Source organism: Equus przewalskii, chromosome 9 (assembly GCF_037783145.1).
Source record: "Equus przewalskii isolate Varuska chromosome 9, EquPr2, whole genome shotgun sequence".
NCBI lineage: Eukaryota > Metazoa > Chordata > Mammalia > Perissodactyla > Equidae > Equus > Equus przewalskii.
In genome coordinates this window covers 1,634,311-1,656,567 of record NC_091839.1, presented here as the reverse complement: position 1 = coordinate 1,656,567, position 22,257 = coordinate 1,634,311, and the positions used below count along the sequence as shown (strand labels likewise).

At 52.7% G+C, this 22,257-nt stretch overlaps 3 long non-coding RNA genes across 3 annotated transcripts in view; 2 read left to right on the top strand and 1 right to left on the bottom strand.

Annotated features, from left to right (window-relative positions):
* The first annotated feature begins 295 nt into the window (after positions 1-295).
* On the top strand, positions 296-9,780 carry LOC139085422 (uncharacterized). Its single transcript, XR_011543680.1, has 3 exons — positions 296-1,075; positions 8,686-8,766; positions 9,668-9,780. It is a non-coding gene; the product is annotated as an uncharacterized lncRNA (long non-coding RNA).
* The window catches only part of LOC139085424 (uncharacterized), a 34,265-nt gene continuing 14,716 nt past the window's right edge, over positions 2,709-22,257 (bottom strand). Inside the window, exon 2 of the long non-coding RNA XR_011543682.1 lies at positions 2,709-9,850. This is a non-coding gene — a long non-coding RNA (uncharacterized lncRNA). The remainder of the gene's footprint in view (positions 9,851-22,257) is intronic.
* Positions 10,692-20,987, top strand: LOC139085423 (uncharacterized). Its single transcript, XR_011543681.1, has 2 exons — positions 10,692-10,944; positions 20,483-20,987. It is a non-coding gene; the product is annotated as an uncharacterized lncRNA (long non-coding RNA).

Sequence of the window (22,257 nt, the reverse complement as noted above, 5' to 3'; positions counted from 1 at the left end):
CTTATAGTTCCAGCAAAGACCCCAGGACAACATGCTGGTCACCTGAGCCAGTCGCAGGAACTCAGGGATGGAGCACGCTGCTGGGAGGCCTGGCTCCCATGCCCACTGTGAGCCCAGGGAGTGGAGCAGCCCCTCAACCTTAGAGCCTGAAAGTAGGGGCAGAGGGACTCCTCCAAGGAAACGGAAGGGCCATTATCAGATATAGGAGCATGCATGATGTACAGGAAACACAATACAGTTTCTGCTTTGTTTCTGTGCTCCCCGAACTTAGGGAGTGTCCAGCACAGGCCCTGGCACGCATTCATCCTTGGTAAACGTTTATAGGACGGATGGGTGGGTGGGTGGGAGGGTGGGACTGACGTTCCTCCTTCCTCTGGCGTTCCACTTGGGACGTTTGGCCAGAGCTGGTTGTAGTGCTACAGGTCCGCGTCTCCCCGGAGCAGAGGTTTCAGCATGTGCGGCGGGAGTGCAGCTTCCTGTCAAGAGGACTCAAGAGGGGAAAGAGGAGGCCTGGAGTGGACACCAGAAAAGGACAATGGCCAATAAAGTGAGCTATCAGCCTGACAACCTCCTCCATTAAGGGGGGCCCTGGGAGCTAGCCCGTGGTGAAACTGCCGACCTGGCAGGCATGGATGATGTGGATGTCCAGGACCATGCAGCCAGAGGTAGCTGGCTTGAAATGAAGCAGGGGATGAACTCTGCAGGGGGGAATCCCCAGATCCAGGGCTGCCCACTGTCTTTGGTCCCACTCCCAGGCCTGGAATCTTCCACCAAGGCTCCTCCCAGGCCAAGGCCCAGGCTTCCCTGGAGACTTCCGCCCCATTTCCTGAAGCCTCACCTCTGGGAGGAGGAGGAAGTCCACCAGGCAGCAACTCCTCTGCCTCCTCCTGTCCGCCTTTGCCCCGGGGGAAGGGAGGGAGACACTGCGGACAGCAAACCCCCGACCCAGAGAACTCCATCCCCGCTCCGTCGCCTCTTCTGGGGCCTAGAGACCCAGACCTGCCTTTCCACCAGTCAGAAAACAAAAGATGAAAAAAGTCTGGATGCAAGAGTGAAATACTGGGTCATGAATATGGTAAGTCATCTTATTAGAATTTGCTGATTGATTGATTATAGACTGGCTAATCTCCTGGATTTCAAGGTACCCAAAGAATATGTGAAAACTTGTGAATTCTCGTCAAATCTTGTAGGACACTGCCTAACTTGTTTTCTTTAAAGTGACTTACCCAATACTTTTTGGCTTTAAATTCTATATGAATATTTCATAAATATCCCATACATTTAATATTTTAACAATTTTCCATCATGTCTGTGGTACTTTAGTACCTGACTTGTATATTTATGTGACTATTGTTAGAAGTGACTAATTGGGTTTGATTAGCTCCATCATTAATATTCTGTCCATAATTTAACATGCTTCAATAAAATACCCTAAAGCAGTGTAATGATTAGATTTCAGGAATATGTGTTTTGCAATTAAGTTCCTCTTGATTTTGATATGCAGATGAAGAAATAGTGGTCTCATTTAAAAAAAAAAACTGCCCTTATTAACTCAGCAGTATACTCTGAAGATTAGGTAAGAAATCCAAGATTTTCTCTTTGTATATGCTAGTTAAAATGTATTTCAATCAAGCCTATGTGGGCAAATCAGATTTGATTAGTTTAAGTTCACAGTCATTCTATCTAAATGAATAATGTGTCACCTAACATTGCAAAAATTTGATTAATAGTTTATCAGTTAATTAAAAATGAGGTTTAATTTTTCTTTTTTAGGAAAATGCAAGGTAGATATTCCTTGTGTTCATCATAAATGCAAATTATTTCAGCTTGAATCTATTGTTCCTTTTCTGCTTCTTAGCCAACTGGCAAGAAAAATAAAGCTCTTAGAAATATGTGGGAGGGCGGGAGGAGTGGCGAACTTTCTCTGCTCCCGCCGCGGCTGTGGCTCAGCTCGTGCCCTGGCCTTCGCTTCTCCAAGAATCTCACCCCCTGAACTCACCCTTCTCTCCTACGCTCTGCTCCCCCTGCGGCCTTTGCCCACGAGACTTTTCCAGATGACAACTTTCGTCACCTTGTTCAGTTCAGCTCATCTTTGGGGCGGCAGCAGGCGGCCCAGGGCCCCCTTTCTGCAGGAACCCGAGCCCGACTCGGGAGCTGAAGGGGCCCAGCAGCGATCCCCGCCCTCCTTGGGGCAGGTTATCCACGAACAGTGATTAGAACACTAGGGTGCCTCCCCTGGGACCACGGATTCATCACTGAAAGGCTGCTGGGCAGACTGGCCACAGGGCCGGTTCTTCCAGGTCCTGTTAGCAGGGTCGCACGGTGAGGCAGAGAAGAGAAGGGAGCCACTCCCGAGCAGGTGAATGAGCAGGTCCTGCTGCAGGCAGCCCCACTGCGGGACCCGGGACACAGTGCAGCCCCGGCCTCGGCCCATCCTAAGGGTAAGGGCGCTGAGCTCCTCACCGCCCATCTTGTCCTGTCACTGACCGAAGGCTGTTCCCAGGGCCTTGGCTCCTGGCACCTCCCGCCCGTCCTGCATACAGGCAGAGCAGGCCCCCACGGCCAGAGCTGTCCCTCAAGCAGGGAGCCAGGCTGCATGAAGGGAAGGGTGAATGCTGAGGGGGCAGCGGCATGGGAGCCCTGGGGCCCCCCACAGTGGGTCCTGTGCTAATGGGGCAGCCCTCTCCACTCTCCTGAATTCACTCTTAGCTTTCTGAGGCCCCTCGCTGTCCTCAGTGTTTATTGAAAACAACAAATGCTCACCGGGAACCAGGCCTGCCCCAGGCACATTGCAGGGGAACCAGACTGACCAGGCCCCACCGTCAGGTCTGGCACCCTAGGGGCAGGTGTGGGAAGGGCTATGAGAGGGGGTCTGGGTGGTCAGAGAGGGCTTTTCAGAGGAGGTGACCTTGAGCTGAAGGGGGCGAAGCAGCCTGCGTGTCAAGCTCTGGGAGAAGGACCTTCCAGGCACAGAGAAGAGCAGGCACCAGGGCTCCAAGGCCAGAGCAAGTTTGGAGTGTGGGTGTCGAGAGAAAGTCTCTGTGGCCAGAGCGAGGGGAAGGAGCGGAGCAGAGTGGAAGTGACGTTGGGAAGGGAGGCAGGGGCTCTTAGCACTGCCCGCCCCAGAGTCACCATGGAGCACCCCCACACAGGGAAACCACAGTTGCCCGGACAGCCCCTGAGTGGCCTGGGCCAGGCCCGTGGCTCAGGGCTCACAGCTCCTGCGGTCAATCGCACGTGTGCTCGAGTTTGGGAGCCTCTCAGCTGGACCAAAGGCCACCTGGCACTCAGTCTGCTCTGCTCACAGGTCAGCTCCAGGTCCCAGAGTGATGGGTCGGGGAGACCGTAGGCGTCCCTGCCAGCTCAGTGCTGTTTCACAGAGCCGTTTGGCCCCACGCGCCTGGAGCCGGGCATGTGGGGCGGATGGAAGTGATGAAGCCCCAGCAGGGGCGTGGCCACAGCTGTGCTTGGTTAAAGCAGGCTGGATTTGGAGTGAAATCTTGTTCCGTCTGACTCAGCTTCACTCCTATCTGGCCAAAGAGGATCTCAGTCCCTGCTGTCATCTCCCAAGCTGGGACTTCTGTCATGGCCACACGGGACAGCCAACTCTCTTGACCTTGATCCCCTGCTCGGGACCCTCTGGGAGCAGCCCCTGGCCTGGGTTCAGGCTGTGCAGTCAGCCTGCAGTCAGATGTGCCTCTGAGGTGTGCCCGGACCAGGGCCCTGAAGGGTGCTGCGTGTGCCGTTGTTCTGGAGTGGAGGAAGCCACAGGTGCCAGCACTCCAGGGCCCCTCCCAGGTGGCAGTCACGCACAGCCGGGGTTGGGAAAGCCAGGAGCCGAGTGGGAGTCATGGGAGGGAGGTAATCAGCTGCTTCCAGGCCGGGCCCCAGAGACATTTGTACGGCAGGCCAGCCACAGAGGACACCCAGGCCCCAAGGAGTCGAGGAGAGAGCCAGCCGGGAGCGGGTTTAGAAGCTGGAGCTTCCTGCCACCACGGGAGCCGTCAATGGCTAGATCTGTAAACCTGAACTCCTGCCACTGAGTCCCAGGGAGCATGGGGACACGCCTAGGGTTGAGACTCTCAGAGTCATTTTAGCTTCAATTCTTCTCAATCCATCTCCACCAGCTCTTGGACAGCCCTAGGGCCATCGGGGAGGAGGGGCTGCGTCCCAAGGAGGCCAGTCTAGCAAGAAGGTCTGGGCACGCCTGACACACTGCCACCACCCCACGGCCTGGCCACACACACCTGTGCAGGGCAGCCTGCCTGCCTTCTCTTGCGGCCACCCAGGCCAGCCTCACAGAGCACCAAGGAGCCGCAGATGCACAGGCTGGGCAGACGCCTTGCAAAGGCTCCCCCGCCCTTCGTCCCTGCCTCTGCCTAGGCCTGGATACCTCCCCACCTAATGCCTCAAGGCAGGCCCGATGGGGCAGGCCAGGGCAGGGGAAGGAGAAGCCGTCACCCAGGCCACTCCTCCGTTCCCGATGAACATCAAGTGCAGACTGTTGTCACCGTGTCCGGTGAGGGTTTTGAGGGAGTCTCTGTGTGTCTGTTTAAAAGCATTCACTTGCTTTATGTAAATGTATTCAGTTTACCCTAATTTGCGTAACCTTGCTTTGGCATTTTTTCATGATTTAATTGCCTGAAAGCTTCAAACAGTGGAATTGAGTCAGGCTTCTCCTAACACTGAGGAGCCAGGTCTCCAGGGCGGGGCTGTGCCTCGGGAACACCCCTTGCTGGAAAGAATGCTGAGTGTCCAGGGCTCTGTGGAGGGGACAATCATGAGGCCAGCATTATGGGACACCAGGCTCCTGGTGTCCATGCTTTTCTATGGCCCAGCCAACTCTCGTGAACTTCCCAAGTCCTCACAAAAACCTGACGAGGTAGGGGCTTTTCATATTATCCCCACTTTACAGATGAGGAAACTGAGGTACAAAGAGGTCAAGAAGCTCCATTGAGGTCATACAGCTAGCAGTGGGCAGAGGCAAGATTCAAGCGCGGGCAGTCTGTTCCAATCCACATGCTCATCATCACTGCTTTCCCACCTCTGCAGTCACAGCAACAGCCTCTCCCTATATCCAGGCCCCCGTGGAGACGTTCGCATCCAGCAAGCAGGGAAGGAACCCTGTTCCATCTTATTGACGAGCAAACAGAAGCAAAGAGACTTCCCAGTGTCCCTTCGTAAGGATGTGGTAGGGCCAGGCCCAGGTCCCTCTCTGGGGTCCTGTCCCCCGCCCTGTGATGGCTGATGCCTCATTTCCCAGCGTGCAGCAAAGGCCCATAAATACTCAAGGGCCAGACTTCCCTGCTGTTGGGAAGATGAGAGGAAACAAACTGTCAGTGTGGTTTTTTTTAAAAAAAGAAGGCTCTCTAAAACTCACTAGGAACAAACTCTAATGACATCATCTTGCAGGCAAGTTCAGGGAGGGCTCTGAGCATGTTGCAAGCCAGGACTCCATGCTACCGGTGGTGTGTGAGTGTCCACGTGTGACTGTGCTTTTCAGAGCAAGTTTTCCTGTTTGAAAACACTATCAAGAAACTCCAAATGTCAGTGTCTAGACATTTAGAATTTGGACTACTTCTGCTTAAAAGGAGCTATCCGGAAAGATGGCAGAGACTGGACCAGTTTATCTTTGGGGAATGGGACTGGACCAACATTAGAATCTCTAGACTTACAATCAGAACTTCACCCCCAACTCTGGGGCCATGGCTGGGGCAGGGCTACCTGTCCCCTGCAGGGACCCCGCCCCCATCGGCAGCCTAGCTAACGCAGCCTTTTCGGGCATCTGGAATTCTGGGGGCCAGCACATCTGCAGGCATGGATCTGCACCTGAGAACTGCTAAATTCTCATCTACGGGCTGGCCATGGGGACAGAGTGCTGACCCCGAGCCCCTGCAGTCTCCAGGCTCCACATAACCGGGCTAGAGACGGCTGCTTAAGGAAGGGCCACACTGCACAACAAGGACCCAGAGGACACCGTGTGAGCATCTGAGGGCAGCCTTAGTCCTGCATCTGTGGCTCGAGGCGAGCAGGTGGGGCTCCCCGTCCTGGCTGGTCCCTAAGACTAAGTAAGGCCCCTTTCTCCCTGCGGCAGGGCAAGTGCCGCCATGGGAGGGAGGCAGGGGTTTTGGGGAAAGTTAGCAAAATGGTTGGTATTTCTGCAAACGTTGATTGAATTCCAATTAATCATTCACACATCATTCAATAAATGCCTTTTGGAGCACCAAGAATGCACAAGGCCCGGTGCTGAGCCCTCAGTGGGGAGGCAGGATGGGGTGAGCATCCAGAGGGCCCAGGTCCCCGCCCTCTGAGAAGCATGACCGGGCTGGGCGGGCAGAGAGCTCTGCTGCCTGCTTTACCAGAGGCCACGGGCTGCCTAGGCGGCAAGGAGCCCTCTGCCCCGGGCTCTGGGCGGCCACACGGAAGACCGGCACTGGGGTGGCGTGTTCCTCCTGGCCTGCCCAGCCCTGGGTCACATGCTCCTCCAACTCTCCTGGGGTCTTGTCAGGTGCAGGGAGGGACTCGGGAGAGGGTTAGGGGACTGCCCACGCCACTCACCCCCAAGTGGTGAAGCTGAGGATTGCCCCAATGCCCAATGCCCTGCGCTGCGCCTCTGGCTAGACCCAGCCGAGGTTTGCGGCTCCTGGGGCCAGCGGTCAGTTGTGAATGACACAGGGACAACTGAGGTGGACTTGGGATGAAAACGTCATTCCTTTTTGGATGGCGCCATGCTGGGTTGGTGCCAAAGAGTCCACGGGCTACCCTGCCACTCCCACCCCCAGGCCTGAAGTTGGGCATGGAACATGGGAACTTTGACACTGCGTAGACACTACCTAAACACTCGTAAGCCATTTCCTGCGGGTGACGATGAGCATTATTAGTCACCTGCCATGCAGCGCAGCCCTGTGCCAAATGATGTGGGACAGGCGAGAAACATCACAGCCCGTCTCTGCCCACAAAGCTAACTTTCCGTTTGGGAAGTCAGGGCCAGAGGGCAAGCAGGAGATGACCAGGCAGTGGACAGAATTCCCCGTTCTCATTTCTACATTTCTCCTCAATTCTCTGCCTTGCAGCCATGAGTGTCTACCCAGCAAACGCTCCGCCCAGCAGCTTTGGCTCCTCCGCAGAGCTGCGGGCTCTGCCTCCTGTCTGCCCTTAGGATACTGCACACACCCCGCCTCACAGCACAGTTCTGGAGGCCTGGATTCCCCCCCCAGTCCCATTCCACCCCCCAGAGGCCGCGCCCCCTGGGAGCAGCTTCCAGGCCAGCTCTGCTTGGCCGCACACCGGCCCGGGGCCAGGGCCTGGCCCACTCATGCCCACCCACTGAGTCATCCCGTGGAGGTTTCTCAAGATCCCACTGTGTGCCAACCCCTGAGTGAGGTGCTAGCATACTTAAGCGGAGAACAAAGTTTCTGTGAGAGCTGACAGATTACTGATGAGACATCAGTGAATCCAGTAAAAAAGAAAACACTGAGCAATGATGAAGAGTGATAGCTGCTGTGAGGAAAAGAACAGGGCTCCAGGAGAGTGAGAGTGGGCACTCAAATGGCATAGGAAGCGGGTGTCTGGGAGGCCTCTGCTGGGGTGCACACCAGGTGCCTAATAAGTGCTCAGTGTGGTGGACGTGTTTGAGGTAGTGGAAGGAAAGGGGCCCAGACAAGAGAGGGGAAAGGGGTCCAAAGCAGGGCGGGGGTCAGACCAGGAAGAGAGGGCTGGCGCTCGAAACTCAAAGCCCTCTCCCGAGGGGAAGGACAGACCCCAGTGTGGAGGGACAAATAGGGGCCTGAAACAGTTGGGCGTGAACCACTACTGCTACGCTGGCTTCCGGAAGCACAGGCCCTGCAGGAAGGAAGTGGGGCTCAGCTCATTGAAGATGCTGTGCCTTTTACGCACCGCTTCTGGGTATAAAACAGGACGTCAGGGCATTACAAGATCCCCCTGGACTGCAGCCCTGGGAGCCGAGCAGCAGGCAGGCTGCTGGCCACTGTGCCCTGGGCAGCAGCCCTGCCTCTTCTGGGGACTCAGCCGGGCTGGGGATCCACCTCAAGCTACCTCAGCCAGAGGCAGGGGCTGTGCGTGGCGGGATGAGGTGAGGTGGGTCCCCAGCTCCTCCAAGGGACACTTAGGGAAGAGGAGAAGGATGATGTCTGCCTGTCAAGTCCACAGCCCTGGGCCCAGGACTCAACTAGGACGTCAGGTCCCAGATTCTCATGACAGGCTCAGCTGTCCCCAGAGTTGGCTTCTTTCTCAGGACAGGTTCTCCTGAGTGATGTCCATGTTGCCGCGGCCCTGGGCTGAGCCTCAGCTGGAGGAGAGGTCTCAGGAAGCCTCCTGGCCCCTGAGGCTAGTTCTGACAGGCGGCTCGCCCTGCGGCCCCAGCTGGCTCCACCCAGATCATATGGACTTCCAGCGAGGGCGGGGCCCCAAAGGCGGAGCGGGCACCTGGACAAAGGAAAGAATAGGGCTGTCCACCACAGCAGGGACGAGGGACCCGCTACAGAGGAAGACAAACCACAGGGAGAGGAGAAGTCCCTGTGGAGTGCTGGGGTTTCAGGACAGAGGGGCCCTGACAGGTCAGGGAGGGTGTCAGGGAAGGGGTGTCCGGGTGGCTGGAGAGACCGGAGTTCTTGTGAAGAGTAACCACCCAGCAGTTTTCGACCCCCTTCCTTCCCTCTCCTGCAGGTGCCTTTTTCTTGCTTACACCCGCGAGCACAGGAGAGCGGATGCCAGTGACATTTGTTTTCTGCTCCGCGCCGGGCACAGGTAAGCCACCAGGGGCGTCTTTCCTAACGAGGAAGAAAAATGTCAGAACGGCGATCAGCCTCGTTGCACCCAACAGACTTGAAAATGAGCAAAAATAACAGGAAAATTCACTTTGCATAGGCTGGCTGTCCATCGTCCCCAGATTAGGAGAGTGGGATTTTCTTTGTGCCATGCTGAGTTCTGCTACGAGGTGCCCCCACAAGTGGACACACCTCAGAGAGGGGACATTCATTCTGGGAATGACTGTATTCCATTTAAAACCGGAGCTGAAGTCGAAGGCTGGGTCCATGTCTGGTCCTCCTGGTCCTCCTGCTGTCTGAGGTCTGCATGCCCAGCCCCATCTGGGAGGCCCCACCTTCCATTTGAGGTTATACGTCTTCTGTGTGTGGGGGCATGGGGCAAAGTCCACTTACTAACAACAACTTTCTGTGATCTCACATCACCCTTCAGCGAGCCTGTGAGATAGGACTGTCACCCCTATTAACAGAAGAGGAAACTGAGGCTTACATGGGCCTCTCCACTGTGCTGTACAAGCTCCCTATCTCTTCTGTCAAGAGCAGACACTAGATCCTTCATTACTGTATTCCCCCAGAGCCCGGCCCAGAGCCTGCACATGTGGCCCTGGGTGCATTCTGTCAAATGACTGAGTGAGTTGGGGTGGCGGGGTCTTGCCCCTACCGGGACCGAGTGCTCTGAGCGCAGGCGCCTTGCCACGCGTGGCTCATGTAGGCTGGGCACACGGCAGGAGCTCCCGGCGGGGCCTGGTGGGGGCGAGCGGTGCTGCAGGAGCAGGGAAGCTCTCCTCGCTGATTCCAGGCCAGAGCGGCAGAAAGATGAAAGGAGGCGAACGAGGAAGTCCTTCAAGTAATAAATGAAAGTAACCCTGATTGGCCTCATTTAGAGCAGTTCAGAGAAGGAAGAGCCGAGAACCACATGCAGCCCGTCTCCAGGGCCCAGCCCCGCCCTCCTCGAGTGGCGCAGACGACTGTGGTGGGGCTGTTGGGTGCCATGGCACTGGACTGCCTGGGAGAGGTGCGTGGTACCCCGCCGTCCTCCTTCACAGCCAAGGAAGCAGGAGGGACATCTGCAGAGGACACCAAGAGAAGGTGAGCCTGTGAGAGATGATGGCCAGCACAAGGAGAGACAGAACGAGGCCACTGAGGTGGAGAGGTCCCACCAGAGGCACAGGGAGCTGAATGTGTCCCCTCTGCACGGCCCCACCTGCTCCATGCACCTCCCCTCGGGCTTCCCCACAGGGACGCATCACTCTGCCCTCTGGGTGGGTTTGAGGCTGGGGCCAGCAGCAGACTGGGGCTGGATGACAGTGGCTGGGTGGCCATGCCCCAGGCTCCTCCTCCCGAGGTCCCCACTCCTGCCAGGTGGTGCTTTCCGCACAGCCACATTGGCTGCAGAGTCAGGTAGCCCCTCCTCGCCTGGCCCCGCAGCCCAGGAGCAGGAACAGCCCCACTGCTATTGGCCTCGAGGGGCTGCCCTCCTCCGTGGGTACCCCTTCATCAAAATCTCCCGAATGGGCATGCCCCCTGCTGCTCGCCAGGCCCTGGCGATATAAGGACGTCCTGGGCTTCTAACTTTGAGGTGCAGAGGGACCCTGCTGTGGAGGAGAGAGGCCCTTGCCTCTGATGTGGGAGGCCTGTACTTCCCAAAGTCAGAGAGCCAGGCGGGCAGGGCATCCTTGAGAGCAGACAGGGGCCTCTCCTGGAAGGCAGCAGCCGGCACAGGAGGACCCAGCCTCCTCCATGCACCTGGGCACCCACGACTGGCTGTTTCACGAGTGTGTCTCTGGGCTCTGTTGCAGCTGTCCCCAGAGGACGGTCCTCAAGATAAATAAAGAAGCCTCCGCTGACTGTGCATTCCAGTGTCCAGACTCCAGGGCCTATTTTTAGAATGTAGGACAACGTTCTCCCAGAATAGACAAGACACACTAATCCAGGAGGCAGGCCTGGGAGCGATGAAGACATCGAGTCTAGAGATGAATTAGTCGCGAGTATATTATTTGAAGAAATGTTGAACAGCTAGGCAAATATTTGATCCCTTTGAATTGGAGCTGGCGTTTTCACAGGCAGAGTGGCAGCGGCTGCCTGAGACGTCCCCTCCTCAATGGTGTACCTGGCTGTCACGCCTGGTTCTGGAGGCCCCCCTTTTGCTACATGCTGAGAAGTAAGTAAAGCTGCATGCCGGCTGCAATTGTGTGTAAGACACAGTGTGCACACACACACTGGACTCAAGTCTCAGGGGCAGTGCCTGGTGCATGAATGGATCGAAACAGCTTGATCTTTTTTTAAGAAAAGTTTATTCTCCTTAAATATTCCATTATATTATCAAAGGGATGATAATATCTACTGGCACCTCCTTCAGTGTGGCCTTTTTGGGAAGGGATCAGAAAGCATGACCCCTGATTTGGACCCTCTGGTCTGGGACCCTGGGGAGGGGGTTGGCAGAAAAGCCACTCAGAAACAGGCCCTGTCTATGAGGCCCGGGGCAGAGCCTCCAGGTTGGGGCAGCAGCTGGGACAGTCTTTTGTTCTGGCAGAGAATTAAGCCCTGGGAGCTCAGAGCTGGGGAGCCGGGAAGGCCAGCGTGGCCGGCGCCGCTGTCCTCAGAGGGGCGGAGGTATCTTTCTACCCCTCCTGCGGCAGTGGGAGGCCAGCGTGGGCATCCCCAGCTTACAGATGGAGAAACAGCAAAGCCATGATGTGGCCAACTCAGCACACTGGTTGGGGAGTGGCAGAATGACAGCGACAGAGATGGTCTGAGAAGCGTCTAGAACTTTACAAGAGCAACAGCTTATATTTATCACGCTCTTACCACGGGCCTGGCCCTTTATGCGCGTCTGCCCAGGCAATCCTTGCAAAGGCTCCGCAAGGCACTGCTTCTTTCAGCGCCCTTTACAGATGAGAAAACGGGCTTCAGAGAGTGAGGGGCCCTGCTGCACACCGCCCAGCTGGGGTGTGGAGAGCCTGGCTCAACAGGGCAGCAAAGCCCAGGCGCCGACCATTGTACCACACTGCCTCTCTTGGACGCCATTCTGCTTGGGGAATCCGGAGCAACGCAAGAGGGCGGAGGCGTGGGGCTTCCTGGCTGTGTCGCGCAGGGTGAGAGGCTCGGGATCGAGGGCTGTGGAGGGGACCTGCGAACCCCAGCCCCGCTCCCCTGGCCGGGCCTCGCCGCTCTGCACCGCAGCTGCCCGGACGCCGCCACCAGATGGCAGCAGACGCTTTGCCATCTCGCCGCCGGGAGGGCGCGCACGGCGGGGCCGGGACGCAGGCCCGCGGGGCGCTCCCCTTGCCGGCCGGGTCACACACCTCGCGCTTCGCTGCGCCCCGACCCCACGGGAGGGGGCTGTCACCCCATTCGGCCCGCGAGGAGCCTGTGGCTGGGCCAGATCAGGGCCCGCTGGGAACGCGCGCTCCCGGGCGGCAGACTTCCGAGCAGGGACCCGCCCCGACGGCGCCCACCACGCCCAGGCGCGCGAGGCGGGCGCAGGGGCCGCAGGCGCCGCCTTTGGCGAAGCGAGGGCTCAGGTCCCCGGGCCGGCTCGGCCGCGCGCCGGGGGAAAGGGGCTGCCTCTCGGGAGCGCGCGCCGGGAGGGAGCCGCCGGTCCGCCCTCGAGGGCAGCGCGCCTGCGGGGCGGGCTCCTGGGCTCCGCGGAAGCCGTCCAGGAGCGGGCAGCTCGGCGTCCCCGGCGCGCGCCCTGAAGCCGCTGAGGAACGCGCCGAGGCCCCCGGGCCGCGCCGGGTGGCCGCCCGGACCCCGGGTTGCCCGCTCGCTGGGGCCCTCGCGGTGGAAGGACGCGCGGGAGTCTTGGGACAGCGACGGGGCGCGTCCCGGGCGCGCACTGCTGTTCCGTACGTGCGTGCAGAAAGAGGACTGAAAACAACGAAGAAACACAGCACACAGTGAAGGGGAGTGAGAACACCCGAGTGGACAAAGACAGTGCGGCGCGGCCGCCTCGAGGCCGGCCCGGTGCTGCCCTCCTCCCTGCGCGCCCGGCCTCCACCGTCGCCCGCGGACCGGGCGGCTCCCGGCGCTGGCGGGGCCGCGATGGGCGTTCGCAGGAAGGACGGTGGAGGAGGGGGTGGAATTGCGAGGGGTTCCAGGACCCCCCACTGTGCTCTCAGCGTCTCAGACCCGGCAGGGTCCTGCTGTAGTGCAACACTGTTTTTTATTTTATTTTAATTATTTTCTTTTCTCTCTTCACTTGTATTTTGTTTGCGTTACATTTTATTTTACCTATTTCATTGTTTTTACTCTTTCTTTTTCTGAGGACCCTACCATAACGCCAGCCCGCCCGCGCCCTGCCTTCTCCTGTCCACAGGCCTGTGCGCGTTCTCTCAGTACGGGGGTGCGGCTCCTGAGCCCCTGGGTCTTTTCCTCAGGCAGTCTGGTCTGCCCTCAGCCCTCTGCCATCTGCCCCTCCTCTCATGGGGACTCCACTTCGCAGGCCTCCCTGACCGCTAGCAACAAAAGTCTCCTACACATTGATAAGAAAAAGACGCAAAACCCGACAGAAAAAATGGACAGAAGCAGGACCAGAGAATGAAAGGAGCTGCAGATGTCCCATAAACGTGTGACAAGTCCCTCAACATCCCTAAGTGTCAGGAACATTTAAATGAGAACAGCACCCACAAGGGTGACAAAAATTCAAAAGAATAATAGCACGTGGGACAGGTGAGGCGGTAGGGCAACGGACACCTGTAGAAGTCATTCCTGGTGGAAGGGTGAATTGCTACATATATTGAATTGTGCATCATTTATTACAATTTTAAAGTGGCTGTGGCAGGAGATTTTTTGCATATTATCCCGTGTTTTATTTCTCGCCACCTGTTATTCCCTCCCTTCTCGGCCTCCCGGTCTTGTCTTCTCCACCCCCATCCAATGCAGTCTTTGTTCATTATCTCAGGGAAGAAGCGGGAGGGTGAAGACTGTAGGCATTTTTGCAGCTTTGGTTTCCTAAAATCAAGTCCTTAAATAAACACAGAGGACGCTTGGCCCAGAGAGAACATCTGCAGAAACATTAGGGGGCAGGAGGGGATTTCAGGAAGCTTCTCTCCTGCCCTCCAACCGCCCTTCAGAAAAGATCACCCTGGACTGTGGTCCAGATGGATGGACTGCATGGGGACAGGGAAAATGGCAGAGGATGACAAGAGCCAACACATTGGCCCAGAGAGAGAAGGGAGAGGCTGCTGGTGTTGTCTTCTGTGGGAAGCAGGCCCCGCCTGATGTGCTGGGCTATGGCAGGAGGGCGCAAAAAGGCCTCCAATGGCACCCCCCACACCCGATAGTACAGAACCAGGAGAGGGAGCTGCTGGACTCCAGGGTCCAGGAGTCCATGATGTCACCGAAGCCGGAATGAACCCAGGACAGAGACCTATACATTCCCTCCCCCGCCCCACAACACCAACGCCTGGGCATCTTGGGAGACTCGAACTTAGGCTCAAACGCAGAAGAAGAACCCCAAATAAACTAAGATTAGTTGTCTACATGAAATTAAAATAAAGTTTTAGTGGAAAGATATTTTTCTTTCTTGTGCACCCAAGGGTCCCAGCTCCAGCATAGACATCTCCTGACCCAGCAACCCCACTCTCCAGACGCAACTGAAAATCTCAGCAGATAAAGATATCTGGGCAAGGATATTTCCTACAGCTCTGTGTGCAGGGTGACAAAACTGGAAATAACACGAATGCCTATCATATGGGGGAAATATTATGGAGCTAAAAAGAATTACCTTTGCAGGCGGATGCTAAAAAAGCAATAAATAACACTTAAGAGATTTTGCTAGGTTCTTAGATTCCAGATAAATATACCAAAATCAATGGTTTTCTCCATGCCCACTATGAATGATTAGGAATAGAAATGGAAGGAAATCTATGTACATTGTTCACAAAGTCCAGAAAATGCTAAAGAATAAATTTAACAAAATAAGTTCAGCATTTATAAGGAGATATTTTTAAGATATTATTAAAATAAGATTAAAGGCATTATTTGCAAGATATACCATATTTCTGGATAGGTAGACACCATAATAAGACATCAGTTTTTCCCAAAATTGTATTTCAGAGTAATTGGAATTACATTGTTCTCTTTGTCTTTTAGGTATGCCACTTATTTCATTTTCTTCTCTTATTGCGTTAGCCAGCACTCTGAAACAAGGTAGAAATAATAGGCCACTCTCCTAAGGGCAGAAATTTAGTTGCTGTCGAACTTTCCTGTGATTCTTGGTCGGCTGAGATATTTTTCTACCTATTATCAATTACACTTTGGTAATCTATCCTTTTTGGGAAATTATTCATTTTCCTCTAGATTATAAAGTTTACTGCCATAAAGATGCATACCATGGAGTCTGTACTTATAACTGCTTTCTCATTTCTAATGATATTTTTTGCTTTTTCCCAAAATCAGACTTAAAAGGAGTCTATCTATTTAACTGGTTTTTAAAAAGAATCCTATTTGGGTTCATTTACTTTTATGCTATTTTCAGTTTTCTGTCTCATAATTTGCAGCTTTTACCTTTATTAATTCCCCCATACTCCGTCCATGTGTGTGGTGTGGTCTTTTGTATTGTTCTTTTTTAATTCCCTAAATTAAATACTTAAGTGGGGTTTCTTCACTTTATTTTTTTAATATTAAAAGAATTTATTTACTGTAAAATTTTTCTCTGATTTTAGTATGTCCCTTAGGTTTTGGTTTGAGATGTTCTCCTTAATTCCTTTTTTGATCCAAATAATTCAGAAGAGATTGTTTAATTTCCAAATATTACAGGTTTGTTTTCTTCAATAATTTTTTTCTTTTAGGAAGATTGGCCCTGAGCTAACATCCATGCCCATCTTCCTCTACTTTATTTGTGGGACGCCTACCACAGCATGGCGTGCCAAGTGGTGCCATGTCCACACCCGGGATCCGACCTGGTGAACCCCGGGCCGCCAAAGCAGAACTTGTGAACTTAACTGCTGCACCACCGGGCTGGCCCCTATTTTCTTCAATAATTTTTTGAGGAGATTATTTTTTTTAATTGTTGCTTTCTGTTTTCACTGGGATGTGATCAGAGAATATGATATGTACTATCTTGAGTTCACTGAGATTGCCTTAGGTTTTGCTTGTGAGCAAGAACCTGCTGATGTTTGAGATGGTCCAGGATACACAAGAGAAGAGTGTGTCTTCTCTGTTTATAAAGTAAAACCTAGAACAATCAACTGTGTTATTCAGATCCTCTACGTCTTTGCCTGCTAAGAGCTACCACTTTCTGGAAGAGATTCAGGACACCGTCATTATCCAAGAACAATGGTACTAGAGGAAAAAGAAAAAACCTTCACAGCGAATCCACGTGGGAGAGGACAAAATCTCATGCAAAGAGTAAAAAGGTTTTACTGGCATTATATGGTGAGAAATGAAACCAAGTATTGTAAAAAAGATTTTTTAGCCAATATTTACCAAAATTTAGGTTATAATTGCAATGATGTAATAATTTTAGAACAAATATAAATCTAGTGCACTTTCCCATATGCATGTTGTACTTGAATGAAAAGTTTGCTTAAAAACAGTAAATCTAACACTGACCTTTTGGAAGTATAATGCTTCCAATACAGTTGTGTGAGAGCCTGGCGAGACCCCTTGCCTTCACATTTGGCTTCTGCAGTACTATCATGTTTTGAATTGATGGCTTCAGCTGTCATCCTAAGGGCCTCTCTTAATCCTGTGCTATTTGTATCAGTCAGGATTGCATTTGACAGAAACCCAATTTAGCAAGTGAAACAAGCTGAGAGCTTATTTCTCTCATATGACAAAAACTCCGAAGGCAAATAGATGGGCTTGGGGGCCCCTGCTCCCAGGAAGCCTCGCAGATGCGGCTCCCCGGCTCCCTGTTCTGCCGCCCTGAGGGTCGTGCTTTCCCCCTCGCATCCCTCGCCGGGTGTGCGCCTGCAGGCGTCATATCCACGTTCCACCTCCAAGAAGGGGGCGGGACTCAGGGCAGAGATGGTCACGCTAGCCTCGCCTGTCCCTTATTTATCAGGAAAACAGTAACTTTCACAGAAGCCCTGCAAGCAGGCTTTGGTATCTCATGGGTCAGAATGTTGTTCGGCGGCTACTCCCAGCTGCAAAGGAGTCTGGGATGTGACTCCCTTTTTTAACTGAGCACATCACCACCCTCAACAAAATTGGGCTGCTGTCAGTGAGAAGAAGATGAATACTGGGTGGCAATTAACAGCTTCTGTCACAATAATCAGACCATTTTCTTTTGAAATACTCCTTTTTTTATTTTTGGTGAAATTTCCCTTCTCCACTGTTTACTGCTCTCGGTCAGTGGCTCTGCATGTGGTTCTAGCAATTGTCCAATATCACTGTTTAAAATAGAATCCAGTCTGATTCTTTTAAAAAGCAATTAAAATTCTGTATATTTATTTATCCTATTTCATAAAATACTACATTATTTTTACGATTTGTCATTTCATTTTGCAGTTGACTTGTGTTGTGTTCTATTAGGGGATGTTTCGTGACCATCAGAAGCGCTGATGCATTTGTCTAGGTAGACGCTAGCTGCAAACTGAGAGGAATGTTGAGTGGGGATTAATTTTATAAAACCTTGGTTCATTGGTATCAAGATTCAAATCGTGGCTTAACCTCTTACTAGCTGTGAAAATTTGGGCAAATTATCTAACCTTTCTGTGGCTCTGTTTCCTTTTTTGCAAACTGGGGGTGGTTTATTGGTTGTCTATTTCTGTAAAAGAAACCACTCCAACAAATTTTAAACAAAAACTGTCTCACTGTCTCACGATTCTGTGGCCCAGCAATCTGGGCTGGGCTGTGCTGGTGCTCCTGCTGCTGCTCCTGTCTGCTGTTCCTCATGCACTGCAGTCACCTGGAAACCCAGCCACACTGCGTGTCCTAAGATGGGCTCACTCACCTGTGTGGTCATTGGCGCTCGGCCACAAGTCCCCAGCAGGCTAGCCCAGGTTTCTTCACGTGATGGTGGGAGTGCTCCAAAAAGCAAGAGTGGAAGCTGCAAGGTCTGTTGACACCTAGCTCAGAAGTGACAAAAAGTAACTTCTGCAACATTCTATTGTTAAAGCAAGTCACAAAGCCAGACTAGATTCAAAGGATGGAAAAATAGACTCTACTTCTTAATAGAGGGAATGGTAGAGTCACATTTCAAGGGTTATGTGTACAAGGATGGGAGAAATTATTATAGCCATCTTGGCAAATAGTAATAATCAGGACTCATAGTTTGTGGCAGGGACCACAAGGGTTAATTAATACATGCAAAGTGCTTAGAACCTTGGTTGGCACATTGTAAGTGCTCAATGTCTGTTTCTTTTTATTATCATTATTATTGTTGTCATTGCATTAGGACTGCTTGTGTTTCTCAAAGCAACCTCTTTTCTTTTTTTTTTTTTTTTTTGCTGAGGAAGATTCACCCTGAGCTAACATCTATTGCCAGTCTTCCTCTTTTTGTATGTGAGCTGCCATGACACCAGGGCCACTGACAGACTAGTGTAGGTTCACACCCAGGAACCTGGGCTGCCTAAATGGAGCATGCCAAACTTAACCACTAGGACACCAGGCTGGCCTCAAATTAACTTCTTAACTGCAGGGATTTGAATACAGTATACTCAGATAATTGTTCCCTTGCATTGTCACCTCCTACTGTGGTTGTATTTTTATCCTGATCTCTGTGTATTCCTAGGAGTTTGCTTTATGTGTTTAACCACCACATTGTTTGGTACATACGTGTTTATGAAGGTTGTTTTTTCTCAGTGAAGTGTACCTTCAAATTTCATGATTTCCCTCTCTGTCCTGGTCAGTGCTCCTCCCCTAGGATTCCACGCTGACTGATGTTCACATTGCCACCATGCTCTCTTTTTGTCTGCATTTGTGTGGTAGCTCTTTGCTCAACAATTAATTTCCAACCTTGTTTTGTATCTTTGTTTTAGAGATGTCTCATGTAATAATATCCACTTGGATTTTATTTGTTTTTCCAAGCTTGATAGGAAAACTCATCATTGTTATGATGATGGATGACATATATTGGGTTCAACTTCTTCAATCTTATTGTATGTTAACTAATTTTATTACACGTCTTTCTAGTTTATGTTTGCTATGTTATTTCCCCTTTCCCATTTACTCACGTTTGCTTGCTCGCTCAGATTTCTCGTCATTCTTTGCCCTATTAATTTGGAAATTCTGTGACACTTTTCATTCCCAATAATGGTTACCTTCCCATCCCTACGAATCGTAGAAAGCTGCATTTCTTTACAGATTGTATTAGTTACCTATTGCTGTGTAACAAATTACCCCAAAACTTAGCAGCTCAAACAACAGGAACTTAGTGTCTCAGAGTTTCTGAGAGTCAGGAGTCTGGGAGTGGCTGGGCCGGGTGGTCTGGCTCGGGGCCTCTGACGAGGCTGGAAACAAGTGTCAACCACGGTCATCAGAAGCTTGATGGCTCTGTAGGGTCTTCTTCCAGGCTCACCATGTGGCTGTTGGCAGGAGGCTTCAGTTCTTCGTGACATGGGCCCCCATCGGTCTGCTCCCAGCAGAGAAAGTCCGGGGGAGGAAGTCCCAGGGCCTTTTTTGGCTTTGTCTCAGAGTCGCACCCCATCACGCTGTTACATTCTGTTGGTCAGAAGACAGTTGCTAAGTCCCTTCCACACTCCTCTGAAGGGGAATTCAGCTCCACCTCTTGAAGGGAATATCTTTGAAGAATTTGTGGACTTATTTTTTAAACCAACACACGGACATATCAATTTCAAACAAGTGTTTGACACAGCCCTCCCATCAAGATGTTTTTCTTGCCTACCAAGATGAAAGCCCTCCAGTTGTCTTCTCCCCTTCTCTTTTCTGCTTCTCATTCTCCATGCGCTTCCCGTCCTCCAATGGCTGGACTTTGCTGAGGTCATTTTGGATCCCATCTCCAGGTCATCATTTGGTTTCCCTTGCTGCACCCCAATCCACCTGGTTTTGGCTGCAGCATCTCTCCGGCAGCTTCCTCAGATGGGGTACAGGATTTTGCGAGCTCTGACACCTCTTGTTATCACCTGGATGTGTGAATGATACCTTGTGTGGATATAGGATTCTTGGGTCATTGTCCTTGTCCCTTAAGTATCTGAAATCAATGTCGCGATTGGGTGGCAGGATGGCTGACGAGAAAGCCAATACCAACCTGATTTTTTTTCCTTTGTAAGCACCTCTCCTCTTTGTCTGGAAGTTTATAATTCAGGAATTACACCAGGGTCTAAGTATATGTCTTTTTAGTTAATCCTTCCTGGAGCTCCATGAGCCCCTTTCATCAAGGCTTTCTTCAGCTCAGAAAGTGTTCTTTAATTAATTGTTCGATTACTGTTTTCCCTTTATACGTTCTTTTTTTCTTTCTTTTTCTGAAACCCCTCTCCTTTGAATGTTGGGTTGCCTGGATTTGTCCTCCAAATCTCTTTCTGGTTTCGCACTGAAGAGAGATTTTCTCCCGCTGGAACTCCCAGGATGCTGACTGTTTCTCAGCAGTGGTCACTCTATTCCGAGCTCTGTGGCTGAATTTTTAAAGCGAGACATCGTTTTATTTTTCGGTTCCTCCCCGACCCACGCCACCCTAGTTTATCTCCTTCAGGCTGCTCACTTTCCCCGTGACATTCTCTTCCTTCCTCAGTGGGGCCGCTGTCCTGGTCCTCGGCGTGGACTTCCTCCCTCAGACCCCTGCCTTCTCACAGGTGGGGTGCCAGTTTTCCGGGCCCTGCATGGCCAGTGGTTCCCTGGACACTGACAAAGATTCTTTCCTCAACCAAATTCAGCTGGGGCTCCCCTGAACTCCTTCTCAACTAGACCTCCACTTCTGGACTTGGTGACTGTCCCTGCATCGTCCACTTTTAGGGAGAATCCTGCTGAGTCGGTTTAGCCAGAACCCCCAACCCTCGACATCTGATCACCCTCGAAGCCTGGTTCCTCATCCCAGAGCCCTCCAGGGGATGTCTGACCCCCTGGCCTGCCTTCAGCAAGAATCCCGTTAGGTCAGTTCGGCCAGAATCCCCGCACCCCTGACGTTTCCTCTTAGTAATTCTCCAGCCACTGACCCCCAGCTACTCCTCGGCTGTAATTCCCACTTCTCATCTGTATTCGGAGTTGAGTGGGATCTCTCTCCTCCAGTTCATGACCCCTTTGCAGTAGTCCCTACATTTATTTTGATGAACCCCCTGAATAAAATCTGCCTGTCCTCAACGAGTGTCAGGAATAATTTTTTCTTCAACACCCACTCCCGCGCGGCTCAGGCTGCTAACCACCTCCGGGCCGAGGCACGCCAGCACCACAGGTTCAGCCCGGGCGGGTCCCCGTGAGCGAGCTAGTGCATTGACACCTTCCACCGAGTGCTAGCAGCGTCCTCCCAGGTGCACAGGAAGGCAGCCCACCAGCTTCCCCAAGGCCAGCACTGCCACATAGACGGCCCTGAGGGCCTCAGGGCAGGGGAGGGCAGAGAGAGGTCCCGCATACAGTGGGGGGAGCTGCGACGCCAGCCTGCTCCCCAGGGCTCCACCACGGGTTGGCCTCGGCTGCTTCCAAGGAAGGGATGGTTATTTTGGAGGGGAAATCAAGGAGAAGGGGCTGGGCCCTGGCTGTGAATGTGTGCTGGATGGAGCCAAGGGGAGCCGGGACTCCAGGCTGGAAATGTGAACCAGAGGGCCTGGGGCATATTTGAAATGCCTGGGGAGCTTCTGACATAGACGAACCCCCACGCCAAGCTCAGACCTATTGAATGAAATCTCTAGGTGGCGGCTTCAGCGTCCGCATTTTTAAACTGTACACAGGTGGTTCTCCTGAGCAGCCACAAACAGAAGCACTGGCCTAGAAGGTCATTGGGACCAATCTTACCTAGATCTTGATGGTAGTGTGTCCACCTCTCTCTAAAATACCGGTCACATTTACCTGTCTATTTAAACGTCTGTGAAGTCATTAATCGTGTCTTATCCTTTGTGTCCCTGAATCTAGTACAGTGCCGGACACTCACATCAATACATCCATGAATGAATCTGTATTTTAACGTGGTCATAAAACTACAGCGCTAAAAACACCCCTCGTGCCCATTTAGTCAACAGGCCCCATGCACACCCTGTACAGATGGAGACATCAAGACCCCGAGCAGAGCAGCTTCCCCCGGAAGTTCCCCCAGCCGAGAATGCAGGCTGCAGGGCAGCCATGGCCGTCGTTCTGCTCGCCTCATTTTCAGTCTCTTTTCCAGGCTTTGTAAACCTGTACGTGTGAGGAGGGGTGCGCTCGGACTCATGCCATGGGCTGGGGCGCATGGTCACTGCTCCCCAGTCCTCTCCTCATAGGCAAACGCCGCTGTACGCTGGGCCTGTGTTCCAGGAACAGGTCTGGGCGTAAACTGAGCATCGGCAAAGTGAGTCCAGTCCATTCAACAAATATGTACCAGGGCCTGTTCCAGTGTCCGCATTTAGGATACGTCCGTGAACAAAAAGAAACACATCCCCCC